General features: G+C 36.4%; 1 pseudogene; it reads right to left on the bottom strand.

Annotated features, from left to right (window-relative positions):
• Positions 1-3,785: 3,785 nt before the first annotated feature.
• Positions 3,786-4,858, bottom strand: LOC118548526 (large ribosomal subunit protein uL18 pseudogene; annotated as a pseudogene).
• Between the last annotated feature and the right edge of the window lie 364 nt (positions 4,859-5,222).

Raw genomic sequence — 5,222 nt, 5'->3', positions numbered from 1 at the left:
GAAATTTCGACATTGTGCCCTTTTTGTAGAGAGGAAATAAGGCTGAAATGTTAACACAACTGGCTGAATACAATCCATTAAGCACAAAACCCTAACAAATAGTATGTAGCATTTTTGTTACACAGAAATCTGCTCAGCTATTGTCAGTGGAAATCTTTTGGATTGATTCAGGCCAGCCATCTAAGCGGTATAGGGACAAAAAAGTATTGAATGAACAAAAGGCCAAGCTAAGAAAACAGCAGAGATGTTTTTTTTTAACTCCAACTGTAGGAAACCATTTGTGGAATTAAAACAAATTGGAACTCTAGAAATATGTAATAGTTATTTTACAAGTAGGGATACTAAAGCAAAATGCTTACAAAACAGGTGAAATTACCTTAAAAAGTTGAAATTAATGACAAAAGCAATAATAATGTAGATAGCAGGCACTCTGTCTCTTCCCAAATTCCTGGGCTGGAAGTGGGTTTCCCCTGGTCTTTATGATAGTTAACTAGGTACATGCTTTATAGTGTAAAACTTATATGTTATTTATTTCTTGCAATCAGAGAATGTGGTAAGCATCATGATCCCCATTTTGTAAATGAGAAGACTTAAAACAGTCAGAAAGTGGTGGTAGAGACAAGACTTATTTTTTTATTGTTATGTTAATCACCATACATTACATCATTAGTTTTAGATGTAGTGTTCCATGATTCATTGTTTGTGCATAACACCCAGTGCTCCATGCAGAATGTGCCCTCTTTAATACCCATCACCAGGCTAACACATCCTCCTACCCCCCTCCCCTCTAGAACCCTCAGTTTGTTTTTCAGAGTCCGTCTCTCATGGTTCGTAGAGACAAGACTTAAAATAAGCTTTGGGGAAGGGTTGAAATATGGAATATAGAATATTGCTGTTTCCCTCTCATTTCATAAGTTTTTATGGGCTATTCCATACTGTGGAGGTTTACCTGTAACACATTTACTGTAACACTGTTAAGAGGAGCTAGTGAGGTTGAATTTGATTTTCTGGGGTAGTGTTTCTCCAAACAATAAAGAAAAAAATGAATGAAAAACTCATCAATGAAATAAGGAGACTGATAACAATCCTCAACCCTACATTTTGAAGGATCACCAAATGCTCAGAAATCTGAAATGAAGGGGGTTACTGATATCCTACACCCTTCAAAGCTCATTAAAGAACTGATTTTTCCAAAAGCCCACTGTGAATGTGATTGTCAAGGGAGCAAAAGAGTGAAATAAGGAGGGAAACAGTGGTCACTTGAGGCTAAGAGCAGGCCACTTATAAACTCCTGAATGTTGAAAAGGAAGGGAAAATATTTCCAATGTTACCAATGACAAAAGAGAATTCAGAAAGCTTTACTTGATATGAACATTTTACTGAGTGAGAAACTGTTGGTGAACAGGAGACTTCAAAACCTAAAGTTGTTAGTAGTTACAGCTCAGTTTATAAAGCAAGAATGAGTAAGTACATTGTTTTTTATTTTCAGTAATTTGTTACTGGAAACTCACTTTCCTCTCCTCTCCTGCGTGAGCTTACTGGTTTGTAGCTAATTAGCTAGGAAGCTCTAAGGTCACGCTGACATGAAGAAGACTTAAGCTTTATTTAAGGTCAGAGGCAGCATTTCAGGGAAATCAATACAATTTGACATTTTGGTTATGTGACTAGGAGTGTTTGGTCTAGGGGTACATTCAAGTTGTGGTCTCCACTTTAGTTTTTATTTAACACCAATAAAAAAAAAAGTGACAGACTTGGCAAAATGTTCTGGAGGTATGTAATCCAAGCAAACCTGTTTGACGTTACTTCCTTCCTCACTGCCCTCTCCTCTGTTCCAGCCTTTGGTTTCCCACCTTTGGTTTAGTAAATAATTTACCCAATACATGAATAACGAATAATTTAAAAAATGAACCAACATGGAATCTATCACAAAGGCTTAAAAAAGGAAAAGAGTAAAGCCAAAAACAAATGAAGGAAATACCACACAAAAGGAGTTAACCAAGGAAACAGAAGAAGAATTCAAACTGCTTTCTATTCTTTCAGAAACATTTCTTTCCCTCTTGCTCTTTCTCTCTCTCCCTCTCTGGATCTACAAAGTTACAAAGGCTTAAAGAGATACTAAAAGACAAGAGAACTAAATGAAGTGGCAGGACTCAAGTAATAAAGGGAAGCAAAATATAAAAGCATTATAAAGATAAAAGCAATATAAGAAGAAACAAAAACAATAAAAAACTGAAATATGGAAGAATAGTGAACAAGCCTAATGAAATAATGTACAATAAAGTGAAAAAGAAAAAAACTACAAAAATAATTAGTAATATAATTTGACTATATCTTAAGTGATGCTCCTGAAGAATTGTCCCATCCAAAATGCCAGTAGCACCCACTCTGAGAAGCACTAGAGGTGGACTTCCTAGAGAAGCACTTCCAGTGGACATGTGTCTTCTCATCCTCATCATTGCTACTTACCCCCCTCTGCCAAATTTAAAATGTAAAAGGAGAGAGTCAAAGGTGCATCTATCTGATGACCTCTATTTTCTTTGTGGATTTGGATGTGATGTCTACTGAGACTGTGTGTGGAATAGGAGATTTGAAAGTAGTGTAAAAGGCTTAATGTAATGGTTTTGGAGACGGAGAAATATGTATTTATTTAAGGTTGAGGACTATGAGTTAATTTGTAGTGACTGCAAATTCTTACTAGTGGTTCTTAATCTCTTGGGGGGAGGAGTGCAGTAGTTGAAGGTTAAATTGATCTGGGGTCGAAATTTTATGTGACACATGGGAAAGAAGGACAAAAGAGAAGGGAGTTGAAGGTATTTTAAGAGATTCATTGAGGTGGTTGACCCTGAAGTCCAGATTGGATAGAGGAGAAATTAAAGACAAAAAGATTTAGAGAAAAGGGAATGGCAGAGAAGTCAGTTGTTGAATCACTAATCTATTGTCCAATGAATTAAAATTTTTAGTAGCATTTTTGATACTGTGGATTTTCACTGTGATATTGATTGGTCCCTCCTTATTGAAGGAAACTCTTTATATGATCACTCAGCAAGTACTTAGCATTGAAAAGCATGGGGCTAGGCCCTTCCTCATTGTACGTCTTCAGTGAGGAAGCACCCAAACGACTTTATTTCCAAACCTGATCCCTCTTTTTGTGATCTTTATCCCATGATCATATTCTCCCATGCATGCTTACTTCTTCCTTTTTTTTTTTTTTATCATGAAATCTTTTACACACAGAAACATGCTCAGGTCCTTGTATTCCTAATCTTCTATCACCCTTTAATGCCATCTATTTTTTAAATTATAACCTCTCTTCTTTTCCCAAGTTCATCAACAACTTCTTGAGAAGGTCTAACATGGACCTCAAGGCCTAGCTGAGTTATAACTGCCTCTCTAAATGTTTCTCTGATCATGACTTGGAATTGTTTGCACCATCTAGACAATTACCTTTTAGATAAGAGTTACTGAGTGATTGTTTTTGAATTTAGTGAAGTAAAATATATGCCCTGCCTCACCTGATAGGAAAATAATTTACTATAATACAAAGTTAGAATAAAGCAATAACAGAAGTATAAATATCAGGAAGGAATAATTAGTTCTGACAAGGGTAATCCAGGAAGGCTCTCTGTAAGGAGATGAATTTAAACTGTATCTGGAGGGTGAATAAAATGTTGATGACAGAGACAGTGGGGAGAAGAGGAAAGTAAGACGGTTTGAACAAAGATATTAAAATCTGAGATCCTACCTAATTTTGTATATTTAAAGATAAAATATTTAAATACATTTTCACAGTATTATATGGTCTATAATATTTTTAAATACTTCAATATATAATATATAGATTTAGTTTTAATTTACACACTGTTGGGCAGTTAATGTTTAAAGTATTCTTTTTTTTCTTTTTTCTTTTTCACTGCTTGCTGAATAAATTTTTATTATTGTCTTTATCTGAAAAAGCTTCATAGAAAATTGTGGTTTGGTTTATTACCTCTCAGCAGCCTGCTCCTGAGTTCTAAGGAAGCTTGCCTTCTTCTGAGCTATCTGATCTTTCTCCTGGGCAAGAGACATTTTGGCATGGTTCCACCTCTTCTTTTTAACTTCTTTCTTAGGCTTCTTCTCATAGACCGGGTTCTTTGGTATAGCAGCGTGAGCTTTCTTATACATTTCCTCCATCATGCCTGGAGTTATATTGTTCTTTATGTATTGAGAGAATTGTTTCTTATAAGCACCCTCATTTTCTTCATTTAGGTAATACATGTAATCAACTTTCTGACCCATGATGTGCCTCTGATGTTCTTCTGTATTGAATTCCTTGCTTTCTGAATCATAACCAGGGAATTGTTTGATACTGCAAGGGAGAGACAAGCTTCCATCCACAGCTCCTTTGAGGGCCCCCCAAATTTTATTTCCAGTAGTAGTTCTGGCAAACCCAGCATCCAAATAGCAGGTGAAGGCACCAGGTTGACCATCAGTGCTGTCCACATTGTATTCATCTCTAAGTCACCTCCACTTGGCCTTCATACATCTTGTCTATGCCAAACCTACTGAGAAGCCTGCAGGCCAGCAACAGAGCAATACGGTATGCTGCGGCATAATTTTTCAGGCCAACCTTCACACCATACTTTGGGAGTTCACGAGCATGAGCTGCACAAACTATCATTTATCTCCTCTATGGGCATAAGCAATCGGACAAATGGTGACACGAAGCATCATCCTGTATTTAGGTGTATTATACTTATTTTATCCTGAACTACCAAGCGTTTCCAAGCATAGTAATCAGTTTATCCTCTTGTTGTCTTCTAAATGTCACTTGGTATCTCTTGAAACAAGCCTTATTCTTGACAACTTTAACAAATCCCATCCTGCAGAACAGAGACCAGTGTCCTCAGGTAGCCACAGACCAGCAGGCCCAGCAACACTCTTGGGGTGGGGGGGGTGTTAATGTTTGAAGTATTCTAATAAGAATATTCCCTATGGGGGTGGTTGGTTAACATGTGAAAAAAAAAACCCACAATATTACACAGACAGTGACTAAAGTTGCTTCATCTATTCTTGTCTCTCTGTCTCTCAAATAAAGCAGTATATTTTATTAGATGAACACTATTCATTTGACCAACAAAAAATCAAATATGTGAATTGGGTAGAACCTCTGTACAAGCTTTTATACCTATACTTATATATTATATAAGGATCTAGTGAATCCAATGCCTCAAGTTCTCAGAATG

The sequence above is a fragment of the Halichoerus grypus genome, chromosome 3 (assembly GCF_964656455.1).
Source record: "Halichoerus grypus chromosome 3, mHalGry1.hap1.1, whole genome shotgun sequence".
NCBI lineage: Eukaryota > Metazoa > Chordata > Mammalia > Carnivora > Phocidae > Halichoerus > Halichoerus grypus.
This window is presented reverse-complemented; position numbering and strand designations above follow the sequence as displayed.